Consider the following 16,444-nt stretch of genomic DNA (forward strand, 5'->3'; position numbering starts at 1 on the left):
TGATAGTAAACTTCAGTTTCTATTCCTTGAGATTTGTCTTCCAGGCACCCGATTTCCAAGGCACACTCATAAATTCCAAATATGGCATTACGTCCCAAATAATAAAACTAAAGATCATACTGCTACCTTCTAGCATCTTTCTCAATAGGAGGAATGGAATTCTTAAGTTTTAGAAAGAACCTGAAGTAAATAAATGCTTCAAGTGTCTTTATCACTTCAATGAACACTCGCAGGCAGTCATAAAAATACGGCACCTTCAATAAAGATGCCTAATAATAGCAGCTCATATACCCCCCAGTACTTAGAAACGCCTACCCAAGTTTCTATGTTGATTCTCACTCCTCTCCCTCATTCCTCCCAGCATATTGTATAATTTATTGGGGAGCCATAAAAGACTGAACATTTATAGTTTTTCATAATATAGTTTTCTCTCAAAATTAAGAATTTAGGTAGGCCAGAGATCTCTCTGAGATACTAAATGCATAAAGGAAGTGCAAGAACTCTAAGCTGATTTTTCTAAGACCCTTCACATTTTACACTCGGCTTTGACTTGAGCCATTTTTAGTGCTTCCTAAATGTAAAGTTTAGCTGCTGTAGAGTTGAAAAGTCACCAGTGAAATATTAATTACAGTTGAAATCTGACATTCTCTCCTATGTTCCTTAGGCACAATAAATACCCATGATTAAAAATACATTCCATTCCTCTAAGTGCAAATTCAGTCTGTCAAACTGCATGACACCATAAAGCTGCTGAAATTGTGAAACTCAACCCACTGAACATTCTGAACAGCCCTTCTCTAAGGAAAAGTTAAAAAAAAATCTACTGTATCCTGCACAGCCATCCACATCTGAAAATTACACAAGGGTTTTTAAATCATCCCCAATAAAACTGCTAAATAGCGAAGAGGACAAATTCTCAATCTAAACTTACATCTCCTCATTTGTTGTAAATGGTACCCAAATAAAAATTTCCCTTTTGCTCCTAAGAACACAAAAGATCAAAGATCTCTGTAAGAGCCCTGTAATCAGACACTGGCATAAGACTCTGGATACTGTAGGTTGTATCTTTAAAAGGTGTCAAAGGAAAGGAGATGAAATGCTGTGATCTCCACCCACTGCCACTTAAGACTTACTGCCCACGCACTGTACAGCCCATGCCAGCATCCTGCATCCACCCTCTTTCAATCCTTCTACATTAGACCATGGAAACTCAGGATGTGTGGCCAGAGGCTCCTGCTTTGAATCCAGCTGGTCTGCCACGTGGCATGGCCATGACCTTAGACACACTTCCCCTGACATCCTGTGAGTGGGCTTAAGTTGGAGCCAGACCATCCCACTGTACAGCCCGCCCTGCTCCTGGAAATGTAAATCCTAACTCCCTAAAAGATTCCATTCTCACTTCCACAACAGGGCTTCCTGCCGCCAACCCAAGAACAACAGGTCTTTGATTATCCCTCACCACCCTGGGAACACCTAAAACCATTTCCCTGTTCAGTGCTAAGGGTGAGATTTCCATCTTACTTGAAACTTTGAGAGAAGCTTATTCCCAGATCCCCACTAAACTATTTTAGTCACGATAATCACATCTAAAGAAATTATAAGGCATATTTAAAACTCCAAATCCCAAACAGGACTCTCTATATAATTTATGTACAACCAAGCTCTTTTCGTGAAAAGAGGTACCTGTTCATTGCCAGAGAGTGAATCTGATGGATTGGATTCACAGAGCATCATCTCCATGGTCCTTCTTCTAGGCTGGAATGAAAAGATTTCAGAAATTCTTAACTTTGCCTGTGCTTGATTGGTGCATGCCTACAGTCCCAGCTACTTGAAAGGCTGGGCACAAAGATCCTAAGTTCAAAGGCTGCCTAGGCTAGAGCAAGGAGGATCGAGTCTTAAAAAAAAAAAATAGGGTGGTTCAATCTTCAGTGAGGCATTAGAACAGAAGGAGGGAGAGAGAGAGAGAAAAAAAAATCTCTGTATAATTTTTCACTTTGAAAAAGTCTCTCCCCCACCATGTGTCTGAGTGTGTGTGTGTGTGTGTGTGTGTGTGTGTGTGTGTGTGTGTGTGTGTTTGCTCTGGAAGAAGTAAAGGGCTTTTTGCTTTTTGGCGTGTTTGCTTTTTTGCAAGAATTCTACCACTAAGCTACACTCCTGGTCTCTTTGCTTAAATGAACAGGTAAGAGACATTAAAAAAATAACAAACTTCTCCATTCCAGTGAGGTTTTTAAGGTTTTGTTTCATGGGCTGATAGAACTAGAGATGTTTGGGGATAGCAGTACCCACACCTTTATCCATTTTTTTAAAACGTAGATTGTAGAAATGCTTTTCAAGCAAAGATGTAAAGCTTGGGAGAGTTAGAGTCAAGGAGTAGTTCATGTCCTCCATAGTTTAGTCTCACACCATTGTCAATTTCCCAATCAGACACGAATGGAGTCAGCACGCTCTGTCCCCTGTCTTAACCAGGATTTACAATTACAAAACCTGGAGCAGTTACATGAGGAGTCTGCAAAGTCAATAGTAGCAGGAAGCCCTAGGAAAGAAAACCAGAACTTGAAATACCAACAAAAATGTGTGTGCCCAAGTTCAGGCTTAACACGCTGTTGCCAGACACTGGCTGCTGGCAGAGGGAAAAAAGATGAGCTGCCCAAAGTTCTCTGGCTCTAGCCATGAAGAGAATTGCTGATATTTGTAGCATCCATTGCTCTCCTTCCCCCTGCTGTCTCAGGCTTCTATCCCCAAGTATTCCAGTGGTATAGATGACAGCCAGCCCCAAGAGAAGTCTACAAGGCTAAAACAAAACCTTCCTCTGAGTTCAGCAGAGCCATGGTTCCAAGAAAGTGGGGCTGAATCCCATTACGGTTTGTTGTCCAGTCATTTGGCTACAGAAACGTAGACACTGTTGTGCAGTTCATGCCAGAAGACAGCAACTAAAGTCCAAAGTTTCTGGTCAAATGCCAAAAATATAAATAAATAAAAATTAAAATAAAAAAGATGGTAGAACTGGAGTGATCTCAAAAAAATCATCAAGAAGGAGGAGTTTAGGAAACTAACCTCCCTCCTAATTGTTTATAAACCCCAAGGCTAGCTCTCAGGCTTGGACATGTAGTTCTCATCAGAAATAACCTGCCAAAGAATTGGCAGTGAATTGCTGAGACTCCAGGTTGGCCATCTACAGCAGACACACAAATGGTACTGGCCACAGCTTACTGAAGGTAAAATAGTCATTGCTCCCGGGGACTAATAACCCTGTCAACTGTCAACTGGGGGCTAAGATGAAAACACAATCCTCCATAAGATCTAGTCTCATAACATAATACTCAAAATATCCCAGATGAAATTAGTATTATTCAACACAAAAAAATAACACATGCCAATCAGAAAAGTAAAAAGATGTAAGGAAGAACTGTTGAAAAATTGAGAACCTAACAACCAAATAAACAAAACCTGGAGACAGATCTAAACGTTAGCTCATCTGAACAGTAAAGAGATAAACTATCTGAAACAAAGCAAAATAAAGGCTCAAATGTCAGGTCTGCCACTTTGCACAGGAGAGAGGTGGAGAGAAAGGATACTGTGCAGTTCAGTTGAGAAAAAAAAGCTGACAATATATTGACTGAAAATATGTTTCAAAGCTATATAAACCCATGATTTCAAAATAGATTATTATTACCTTATATAGGATAATCACAAAAGTTGAATTAAATTAATATATAATAATCCCAAAGAAAATCAAGTTGAAAACTAGATGAGGCTAGCAATTGAGTTTTCTATTGCACAACTCTATTTGAACAAATCAATATTCTACCCGCAGTTATACAGAAATAGGAAACTACCAATAAACTGAACCATTACTTATAAAACACTCAAACCAACAAAAACAGAATATGCATTCTTTAAAAGGAAAACTAAACTCTTAACAAGATAGACTATGCTTTGAAAAAGCCTTATAAATTCAAGATAATTAAACTAATACAAAGTATGGCTTCTGTTCATGATGAACTTAAACAAAGTCAACAACAGAAAGGCAAAAAGACAATGTCCAATTACTTGGAAATTAAACATACTTATAACATATGGGTCAAAAAAACAATTTTGAATTGAACAAAATAAAAATATAGAACATCAAAATGTGATACAGCTAAACTTGTGCATAGAGGGAAATTTATAGCATTAATTCTTTCTATGTGAAACAAAGGAAGACCCCTAAGCAATGATCCAAGCTTCTACTTAAAGAAACTAGAAAGGAACAAAATACAGTCAAAGCTAGAAGGGAAGAAGGAAATAATCAAATAGTAATAACTAAGAGCTGACAGCAATGAAATGGAAAGCGGAAAAATGGGAGGAAAGTATTGAAATCAAAAAACCAATTCTTTTACAATATACACACAACAGTTAAAACACCTGACAAAAATGATTTTAAAAATACACATATACATGCACATGCTCAGATGCACATACACACACTAAAAAAAGTAAAGTAAAAACCCCTCCACCTATTAATCCCAAGAACAAAAAGTGGGAGCATCATTACAGATCTCTAGATACTAAAAATGAAATGCTATGAGCATATATTTGGCTAAGACTGTTTTTATGTTCATGAAAGATATTGGTCTTCAGGGTGTTTTATTTTTTTATTTTTTTAAGATTTATTTATTATGTATACATTGTTTTGTGCCTGTAGGCCAGAAGAGGGCACCAGATCTCACTACAGATGGTTGAGAACCACCATGTGGTTGCTGGGAATTGAACTCAGGACCTCTGGAAGAGCAGTCAGTTCTCTTAACCTCTAAGCAGCATTCCAGCCCCCTTCAGTGTGTTTTAAAATAGGTGTTCTTGTTTCCTTAAATGTTTTCACTAGTAAATCTAAGCATCAATTTCTTGAGATCCCCTTTGAAAGATTTTTAACCATGAACTACAATTATTCGTGCTAACTATTTGCAATGGTTAATTTTGCTTAATCAATCAACTTGACTGAACTGAGAGAAACATTCATGAGATTAAAACAAAGCACAGCTCTGGGGAGCTCTTTGAGGACATCTATATAGAGGCCTCTGTGATTGATCCACTGACTTAACTCATTAACAAAATTCAAATCTCAAAAGACTATTGGGATGTGGTAGGATAGGGTAAGGTGGGACTTGTTTAGGGGACATCTAACACTGGCCTTATATCCTGTAGGCAGTATCTTGCCCTGGCCCCTTCATGTTATTTGTCCACTCTGCTTCCTGGATGCTGTGTCAAAAACTGCTCTGCTCTGCTAATACTGAAATGATGAGTCAAATGAACCTTTCTTCCCTGAAGTTGTTTGTCAGGTAATTAGTCACACAGGTGATAAAACTAATTGCAATGCTATTTCATTAGATGAAACTGCAAGAAAAGAGTCACAAAACCCAAATGAATTAAAAAAGACACCTAACCACCTGGCATCTTAATTATCACAGAAAAATCTCCAGTCTTTTAATAGCAATCAGATGGTGTGGGGAGGGGGTGAAGGTAACAGGGACTAACACTACATACTACTGTGATTATGACCATAGATAGCCATTCAAATCCTTACAGAGAATTTGAAATGGTCTATGAAGTGTGGCTGGAGGCAAGAACAAGAGTAGGTGATGCTACAAGAGGAACAAGGTCTAAGAATAAAGCAGGTCAAGAAGGCCAAGGAATTCTTTCTATACTTTCTCAAATTATAAAAACTACTTTCTGAGACTCTCCAGCTCTCTAGCCATTAAACATAGCTTTTCTCTATACGTAACAAGGAATTTATTAAATTTTTTCTTCCTTTGAAGGTAATTCAACTGTTCCAGAAGAAGTTTGAAAATCACTGCTCTTAGATGTCCCAAAGGAGATAACTCGGGATTCTGGCATAGCTTCCTCAGAAAAGCTATGGGTCAGCCATTCCCAACCCAAGGCAGGAACTTGTAGAGTCAACTGAGGTTGTGAAAGAAAATCATGGTATCCAACTGACTGGCTACTGTCTTAGTCAGACCCAAATAGTGCCTCATAAAGTTGAACGCAACCTCATAAATCTCCATAGCCATACCCTTACTTCACAGATGAGGAGACTGTGGTCTAGCTATAGGAAGTGACTGCATATCTTGCTAAGGAAAAACTGAGGCTGAGCCCAAGTTCCAGGGTCTCATCACAATATCCTTTACACTACAAATAGAAGCACTGATTGAATAGCTATTAAATGAGGCAATATGCTGAGGAGAGGAGATGCTGCTATCACAGAATTTAAACTGTAGTGAATATATCCATCAAACTACTACACAAAAAAATCTAAGAAGGAAATGAATGTTAGATTAAGGAGTAATGTAGAGTGCAAATAAATTACCAAAACAAATAAATCTTCAAAAGACTTAGCTGACCACCACCAAAACAAGCATAGTGATGCAAACAGAAGTCACTTTAAGAACTAAGGAACAAGTAGAAAATCATTCTGTCACAATCTGAAAAGAGAACCTGGAAGTGGTAAAATAAGGAGTCAGATAAAAAAACAATGACCATGCAGAAGTAATGATTCTAAGCACAAAGTTTTGAGACCACGACCAACTTTGGTCCAGACATTGCTGAGATGATAACCTTGGAGCTGGAGTTAAGAAGCCCCAAGAACAGGGCCCCGCAACCAGAATGACAACAGTCTGGACAAAAGGGACTCTTAATAGTTCTCTCCTTAAACACAGGAAGAACAAAGAGAGGAAATGATGAGAGTTGCAAAGATAAAGCATCTCTTTTTTAACTAAACCCTAATACAACTAACACTTCTAATAGAAAATTTCTAGCCAGGTTTAACAAGTTATTTCTCTAGAGGGGCTCTCAGTGAAAAACATTCTGACTCTCTAATGTTATGCTACATACACCTTCAAGAAATATCTGAAACTTGAGGGGCAAGAAACATATGGTAAATTATGACATGGAAGACTTTAAGAAAACAAGTCTCCAGTCTGCAGTACACAAAGCAATTCTAGTACAACAAGCTATAATGTAGGTGGGTCTTCTATCTATCTGTTGTTTCGTTGGTTAATTAATAAAGAAAACTGCTTGGCCTGATAGGTCAGAACATATGTAGGCAGGGAAGACAGAACAAAATGCTGGGAGGAAGAAGGCAGTAAGGCAGACACCATAGCTCTCCTCTCCGAGATGGACGCAGGTTAGAATCTTCTGGGTAAGCCACCACCTCGTGGTGCTACACAAATTAATAGAAATGGGTTAATCAAGATGTGAGAGTTAGCCAGTAAGAGGCTAGAGCTAATGGGCCAAGCAGTGTTTAAATGAATACAATTTGTGCGTTGTTATTTCGGGTGTAAAGCTAGCCGTGCGGGAGCCAGGTGGTAACACAGAACGCTGCTCCTTCTACAATTGGTGCTACAAAGCTAATCAAAGAAAGGTGTGGTAGCTCAGGCACTCTGGAGATAGAGATTAGAAATAGTTTCTGCAACAGAGAAAATGAGGCTAACCTGAGCTACATGAGACACTGCCTCAAAACAAAAACCAAAATATCCAGCTTTGTTATCCACAGCTATTAACAGATAAACAAAACTTGGTACCTAATCCCTTATAAAAAGTAGAAATTTCTGAAAAAATAAATAATCAAGTTACCCACAGGTGGCTGAGGCACTCAACAAGAAATTCCTGGAAGTGTCTAAAGCATATTGAAAACTGGGGTAAACTGACTTCTATCAGTTTGAAAAGAAAATAAACAAGCAAACTTGTTAAATCGGATAACCAGTTTGGTACTGGATTCAGACCATACTAGCGCTAAAGGTTTGTGACCATTCACCTGGGCAATTTATTTGTTCATCCTTCCTTAACTTCTAATACAGTTTATTTGTTTTATTAAAACATAAAATGGAAGATTTAAAATCTGGTTTGGTGGGGGCAATAAGATCTGGGACTGTATTCAGCGGGAGCCCAGAATATACAATGCCCTTGGTCCCATCCCCATCACTACAAAAATGAGTAAGTGCTTTCCTTTTTCACACATCAATTTTAAAACTGCATTTGCTCCAGTCAGCACTGCTGGGGCAAAAATAATATCATCACTACAGGCGATAAGGCTCCTAAAGGAGCAACTACCACAATGACTTAATGGAATACCTCCCATTTGAAAATTATTAATCATAAATTGGGTTAGGCTGTCATTCTCTCCTAGGTTCTCATAAACTGTCTAAGAAAATTCTAAAGTATCCAATATATTTCAGTTTTTCAAAGAAAACAATAAATGACAATGATTAATCTTAGTCCCCATTTTAAAGCCTTAATAGTGAAAAATGAAATTCATATATATATATATATATATATATATATATATATAAAACGTTCTTCAGTTGTTAATCTCATAATCTGGTAAAAAAAAAAGACAAATTTTTGTGCATGATCACCACTGCATCCAGAAGTTCTGTAACAGGGTCAATATATTTTTAATATATATGCAATCATACTATTACACAAAAATTCAGTAACACTAAGAATCAGCTTTGTCAAGTACAGGGACTCATAACTACAATCTCAGCTACTGGGGAATCCTAGAGTCTAGAAGTTTGAGGCCATTCTAGATGTTTTTTCTTGATAAGGGATGGTGAAGTTAGATGGGTGAAACACATGTCCCCTTTTGTTTTCTCTTGATGTGGACTTCAGACATGCCTCCAATGTCTCTTGTGTGTAGCTATGGCCTTATTTCTAAACAAGGTCAAGCATCTTTTCCTCCCAATGTCAAGGAAGAAATAAAATGTAGTAAGAACTTTTCTACTTTTCAAAGTCCATCACTTAAATACTAACCAGTGAAATGCCATGAAACTGTGTCTGGAGTTGGAGGAAACATCTCTTGTCATCATCTGTCCTGCTTTCTGAACTCGAAGTTCTTTGCCTGTTACTACAGCCAGAACTTTGAATTTGCCTGTGACTATAGCCAAGAGGGAGCTTTCTAGCCAGGTATCTTATGCTGTGACCCTCGAGGGGAAAGTCAGATGGAAGATGAAGCATCCAAGAAAATGTTTCACCTGGCCCCAATCACCCAAACCATCCAGAAGCTCAGGTATTTGGGGAACACTAGCAAAGCAGGGTCACCTCAGAACTCAAAAGAACACAAGCTCTGCTCCACCAAAACCAGACATCATTCAGCAAATTAATGAAAAGCAGCTTGGAGATGGCATCATTAGACAGGAAGTTTGAATACATCGATAACTGAGATGTCAAAAAGGAAATCAGAAAGTTTGCTCCGATCCATAACATATGGATAGACAAAAGTGCTGCTGAAGTCCTTCCATTTTAAAAGGATAACACATGTATATTTTCAAAGCAAATTTAACATGGTTTTATTTTTTGGATTTAGATCCTGAGTGATATATAATCAAAAACTTGATACTCATAAAACTGAGCAGCACTGGACCTTTGAGAAGGTGTCAATCAAGTAGAAGTATCATCTTGACCTTTTCTCAGGCTGCTTGGTGTTACTTAATTTACTGGGTAACTTCAAACATGCTGAAACCTTTCAGGACTCAGTTTCTCCATCTGTTTATCAAGAAGCAAAGAGGGATAGATATAGCTAGCTGGGAATGACTGGTACTTCCTATAAACCATGTATTTTATTGGTAAATATGGTTTTCTTCAAATATGTAGCTCCTGAGAAAAAACGGGTTTTAAAATTATATACAATAATACAAGTCCAAAATGTCTTTTTTCTAGATGCTTTCTGCAACCTTAACAGGAAAGTTCATTACAATAACCACCTTTCCTTTTAACAGAATGTCTACTAATTCCATTTTTCTAGTGCATTAAACCTTTCCTACTATTAGCCAAGTGTTTCTTCGAATGAATTTAGCTACATGCTGGAACTTGCTTACTGAGTATGTGGTTGTACTAACCACTTAAAATGAGTATACCATCAACGTGATGGCTTCACACTACAGATGATAGAAAAGGAACCCAGAGCTTGTCAACAACAGCCTTGCTCAGCTCCTTTATATTCTAAGGAATATAAAACATAGACAAAAGGAGTCTGACGATTTACAGACCATTTTGTATCGAAGAGCAATTCAGTTTGATATATGCAATTACAACCAAGCCACCAAACCAAGCATCCTGTTCGAGAACTTTCTCAAACAATTTAAAAAGGTCATGAAAACCAAGTGTAGCCAAAATCAGTCTATTTTAAAAGTAGAGGTACTTTAGAGTTTATAAGAAAACACAGATTTATAGTACTTATGCAAAAATTGATTACTTTTAATTACATCAATCAGCAATTGAGAGAAAACGTTGGGATTTGTTAAATACATGAATTTATCGCATACATATTATTATTATTATATGTTTAGGGAAATCAGTTTGGCCATAGATTATAAATTAATAACAGCAGTTAAGTGACCTACTGTCTTATAGAACAAAACGCCCAAAAAGCACATTAAAATAAGCACTCTAGAAACCAGTTTCCTCCACCGAACAGCTGTGTTCTATGAAGCTCTTGCTTTGTGGTGAAATGAGAAATTATTATAACCAAAAGGTTAACAAAACACCCCCATTGAAAATCAACAAAAGAAACTTAATTAGGAGACATTACATTAAAACATCAACCTTTACCTTTAAATTTCTAGGAGAAAGACAAACTCATTTTTTAAATCTAACTAGTGTCTTTGGCCCTCAGCACTGTCCCTAAAATGTCTAACCTAACACCATTTCAAAAAGATTGTCCTAAAAAAACATGAAGTCATTTTTAATTATAGACAACCACAAGAAGAACTAATAAAAATTTCAACTTACTGGAAGAGAAGAAATATCTAAGGAGAGCCAAAATGTTACTGAGGTGCTTAATGATAAACTCAAAGTGCCAAAATAAAATGGAGGTTTGTAAAATATAATCACACCTCTAAGGAGCATTAGTGTTAACTCAAACAAACATTTTAAAGTTCAACCAGGATGAAGCACAACTGGAAGATTCTTTATTTTACTCATTTCCTCAGAAGGTTCTTATGGCTCAGAAGATGTAATTCGACCTACTGCATTGCATAAAATTTGGAAGGCAGCCTTTCATACATAATCCTGAAAGATGCTTGCTTCTTGTGTTCCCAGAGGCAAATTTTATAATTTGTAGTTTTTGTAAAATTTATTTTCTCCGATTAGAGGCACTGTCAGGGTCAAGTTTAGTATGAGGAACAACAGAAAAGAACTACTTGTGCAAAAGCCTACAGAAAGACCTTGGCCTTCAGTCTTTCAGGATGAACTCAAGGCTTCAGTAAGCTTCTATCTTAGCTGACAGGGATAATCATTAACAGTCACAATAACCAACAAACATAGAGCAGGTGACAAGAAACAACCTAGCTGGGTTGCTTGGGTAACAAAGAAATAAGAGAGACAGAGACAGACTGAGAGAGAAAAAATAGGGTTGAGAGTCCTAATGTTTGGTGGCTGCGATCATCTTCAATTTTGACTTGGCTGGACTTACTATCACTTAGGAGACACACATCCTGGTCCGTGTGTGAGAACTTTTCTAGAGGACCAACTGTTCATCCCTCCTGTTTTCTGTCCTTACGTACATGTATAGGTTAGGACAAATTAAAAACGGGTCTGAAAGGACAACACATTTGCATTTTCCAAGTCCAAAAAAAATAAATAATTGGAGAAAGCAGACATGAGAACAAGAACTGGCAAAGGCACTCTGCCCCTACAATTTGCCTGTTTCCTAGGCTGCCCATAGCTCCAGGCCTGTTGGCATCTTGGACTAGAGAAGATCCATCCTTCTCAGTCATTAACTGATGGCAAGCTTTCCAAAGTTGTGTCCTCTGGCCCAGGCCTTTCCTGACTCACTCTTTATCTGGGAGGCAGTTTCATTTCATACAGCACCACCACCTTTAATGGAAAGGATTTTGAATTTAATAATAAAGGAAATCAGTATACCCTCAGGAAACATCAGGCCTTTTCATAGGTTTCAGATACATGAGAGTTCACTATGGTCAATATCTTCAGTATAGACTTATAAAATATGGGATTGTGAAGAATGAAGCCATAAACTACTAAAATGACCACAAAATGGTATTTTACCTGATTTGCTATTCTAATTTCTGAAATACAGCTTAGAGACACCAAAACTAGGTAAAGACCAAAGTAATCTCTAACGTTCAATAAAAATTATAATGAAAATGTTTTAATAATGCATTAGTAAAGTTTAGAACAATTAGAATAGATGGTAAAAATTATTTAATAACCAGACCAATGTGTATATTGAAATGTTACAATTATTTTAAATATCTGAAACACATACCTTGGTATTTTAAAGAAAATACTTTGGGGCTGGAAAGATGGCTCAGCTGTTAAAAGCACTGGCTGCTCTTCCAGAGGACCTAGGGTCAATTCCCAGGGCCTACACAATGCTTATGACCATCTGTAGCTCCAGTCCCAGGGGATCTGATACCCTCTTCTGACATCCGCAGGCACCAGGTATGCATGTAGTACACATACATGCAGGTAAAACTCACACATATAAAAAAATAAACCTAATTTTTTAAAAAAAAAAAAACTATTTGATGCATTAAGCTGTGCCATTTTAGAAGATTTCTCTTTTATTTTCCAATTTTGATTACCACCAGAACAAAAACTATTGGCCACCTGAGGTTTACTTTGCAATGGTTTTGTGATATCTTCCCTTTTACCTGCTGTTGTACACGAAACCAAAGATCAAAAGGCAAAATGTAAAGTACCAAAGGCTCAACTTCCTTTTTAAGAAACAATGATAAAATTGTGAATTATGAGTGACTTAACTTTTCAAGACAAGCACAACTTAGAGAACCCATTGCAAACATAGAAAAAGCTATTTAGGAGAGATGTGTACAAACAAGGTCAAAAGTCTTGCCTCATTACTATACCTTTGCAGTTTTCAAAGTTTTGGCTATCTTCAAGTATATTTTACAACAGTCATAACCCCAGGAAGTGTTTTTAGTAATAAGCAGCCTTTGAACTGATAAAGAAGTGTTCAAGATTTTGGAGCCTAAGTAGACATGAGTAAAAGCACTGTGAGATCCTGGATGAGATCCTGGAACAGAAGAAGGACCGAAGTGGAAAAATTCATGAGTCTAAATTGAGTCTGGAGGTTGGAATTTTTGTACCATGTTAAATTTCCTGGTTGTGCTAAGTGTGTATACCATGGCTTACTAAGGAAGCTAGAAACTCTCCACTATTTCTTTAACTCTTCTACAAATGTAAACTCAGTTAAAATAAACAATATTTAAAATTGAAACACACCAGAGAACAAAATCATTATTTAATGTTATCTTAACAACCTAAGAGCACTGGAGAGATGGTTGAGCATGATAAGACCACTGACTGCTCTTCCAGAGGACCCAGGTTGAATTCCCAGCACCCACATGGCAGCTCACAGCTGTATTCAACTCCAGTTCCAGGGGATCTGACACCTTCATACAGACATACATGCAGGGAAAACACCAAAGCACATAAAATAAAAATAAATAAAAACTTAGAACCTAAATCATGTGGAGGTGTGGTAATCACATGTTTTAAACTTCATATTCTAAGGCAGAGTCAAAAAGCCACTGCAGGTTCAAGGCCAGCCTGGGCTACAACATAAGAAATTCCAGGCATAGGCTACACAGTGAGACTCTGTCTCAAAACAGAACAAAATGAAATACCTAAATCTTCTGAGAACTTGCAACAGTGCACATGAGTGAAATGGCTCCACTAGATGGCACTCTATTTTCTTTAGCGCCCAAAGACCTTATCCATCCCAATAGAATTTTTTTCTCTAGCTTATTCTTAGCACATTAAATAGGTGCAGTTCTTTATATAATATTCTATGAGCTCACTGACTATACAAAATAAGTTTCTGCTTTATTCCCGAGAAACGTCTTCTTTCAAGATTCAACCTTCATTATCATGTCAGAACACTAGTATGAGGTTTACCTTTCTAGTCACTCAACACAGTAAGCTGTTCCTTTGTGCTGCCATCCTTTGTACAGTCTGAAGAAACATTCCTTTTAATGTTTATCAACATAAGAACTTTCTGTCCTCCTACAGACTTCCAAACCCTTCCCCATTCAGACAGTAAATTCCTGTAAAGTAGCAAGTAGCCAGCCTCTTTCCACTTGCTTCCAAGTCTCTCGGGATGTAAGACACCTCTCCTGGCCAAAAAAATGATCAGTAGAGATCAAAAATAATAATTCAACCATTTCAGGGTATCCCAATGAAAACAAAAACATTCATGCTATTCATTTACTTACTTCCAAAGGCCTAAACTTGAATGAAATAGAAAAGTGTTCAATCTCTTAATTTTACAGATTAAGCCACTAAAGTACTTAAAAATGAACTGGAGATTGAAGACATGAATCAGCTTTTCCAGAGGACCCAGATTTTTTTAATTCTAAACACCCACATGGTGGCTCACAAACATCCGTAAGTCCAGTTCTAGAAGATCTAAAATCTTTTCCTGGCCTCCAAGGGCACCAGGCGTGCCCATGGTGCACAGATATGCATATAAGCAAAACAACTATACACAAAATAATTTTTAAAAAATGAGCTGGAGCAAGGTAGTGGTGGTACAGGCCTTCAATCACAGCACTCGAGACAGAGGCAGGTGGATCTCTGTGAGTTCAAGGCAAGCCTGGTCTACAAAGTGAGTTGCAGGACAGCCAAGGCTATTACACAGAATAATCCTGTCTTTAAAAAAAAAAAGAGAGAACTGGAATTTGGGTACATTAGTACAAGGCATAGACTGAGGTAGGAGAATCACAATATCTAGCCTTAAATTTTTTTTTTAATAAAGCCGAACCTGGCTGTGGAACAGAGAATTACTCAAGTTCCCCAAAGAGAATCCTTTCTTGTGACCAACAATTTGGCTACCTTTTATATAAAAGCAACCTTTAAATAGCTCCCTTCTGCTTACAGCCCTTCTAAAGTCATTACTGTTGCTCATTACGAGTTCACCAGCATTAGTCAGCACAAGTTGGTTAGTCACCAGTTTTTAAACCACCAACCACCCCCTCTCCTTTCTGTTTTTTCCTTTCCCTTTGGTATTTAACAAGATTTGAGAGGCTGAGTAACTATACCCAAGAAACCCTGCTGGGCTTTTCTTGTCCGTCTGTGGTCTAAACTGCAACCTGAGTCCAGTTAGTAAAAGGAATGCAACTCTTCTTGGTCACATGCTTCTCCATGTTTTAGGGACTAACCTTCAGATTCCGAGTTTCTTCCGTGTGTTTTATTAGCAACAGCTTGCATATTCATATGATTTATCACTTTTTTCACGTAGTAAGTATTTGAGCCCCATTCTTTCAACAGAGGGAAAAAAAATGCCCTACTCGAGGAAAGAGAAATGATCCAAGACAGGGTTTCTTCTGGTTTTTAAAATTTTTGGTCAAGTAAGGTCCACAAAACCTGCTCCAACTTAACTTTTCATCTACAAAGCCTTCCCCAACCCTGTCATCACCATATCCAGCATACTAGAGTGAAAGAAAAAGGTCCCACGATGAATAATCCCTAGAGACCTTGTGGGGTATATCTGCCTCAAAGCAGATGCTCCACCAGAAACGGAAACAGAAGAAAAACTCCCAGAACCACGGAAGCTATCTATCAGTTTCTCTACTCTCTGGAATCCTTATCCTTCCTAAACCATCCTACACCCTCTTTTCTCCCCAAGGGAGACCCCATCCTAAGGTTAGCTATTGTACTCTCAGCACCTAGCATTCAGATATATACACTAAGTATCTGCAAAGCCAAATCTTGACCTCCCACCTTCCCTTTAAGACTGGGAGCAGGTTCTTCACCTACCCACACTCGTGGTTCCTTTTCTGCTATCCAAGCAGCCTGGCACAGCAAAGGTGTGACAGTGAAAACAAATGACGCAATGTTCTCCAGTGAAAGCAGTGGTAATAAAAGCACTATCGAGAACTCCCAGTTTTCCTAATGTTTACAATACTAAGGCAATCTGTTATTGCAAGGACATCACTTAGCTCTACATGGACAAATGCCATCATGAACTGCATGGAATTGTAAATTGTGCTTTAGGAAAATGCTATATTGAACCAAGGGAGGATTTTCACATGTTACAACACTATGACAGGACAGTTTCTCCTTACATGTCTTAGTATACATAAAACCTGCAAATAGCAAAAACCAAGAAGCCCCTTCACGTGAACTCTAGCAAAATATTCAATTAATTGCTCGTCTCTCTCCTGAAAAAAGGGCTAAGATAAGGGTAAGCTGTAAAATAAGGCAAGAGGGTAGAAATCTATGGTGAGATGCACAGGCATTTGTTAAAACAAGTCTACATATGACAACAAGGTAGTGGGGCACATTCACAATCATAAAATTCTTCAAAGATTGATCATGTATTTTTTTAAAAGATACATACACATAGCCAGCCATGGTGCATGCCTTTAATCCCAGCATTCCGGAAGCAGAGTCTGATCAGCCTAGTTTACAGAGCTAGTTCCAGGACAGC

The 16,444-nt window shown here is 37.9% G+C and overlaps 1 long non-coding RNA gene across 2 annotated transcripts in view; it reads right to left on the reverse strand.

Annotated features, from left to right (window-relative positions):
• Positions 1-16,444, reverse strand: part of LOC130867929 (uncharacterized) — an 82,874-nt gene that overhangs the window by 40,734 nt on the left and 25,696 nt on the right. The window contains exon 4 of one of the 2 annotated variants that reach the window (XR_009056485.1): positions 1,684-1,755. The exons of the other annotated variant lie outside the window; for it this stretch is intronic. This is a non-coding gene — a long non-coding RNA (uncharacterized LOC130867929). The remainder of the gene's footprint in view (positions 1-1,683; positions 1,756-16,444) is intronic. 2 annotated transcript variants of the gene reach the window in all.

This window comes from Chionomys nivalis, chromosome X (genome assembly GCF_950005125.1).
Source record: "Chionomys nivalis chromosome X, mChiNiv1.1, whole genome shotgun sequence".
Classification (NCBI taxonomy): domain Eukaryota; kingdom Metazoa; phylum Chordata; class Mammalia; order Rodentia; family Cricetidae; genus Chionomys; species Chionomys nivalis.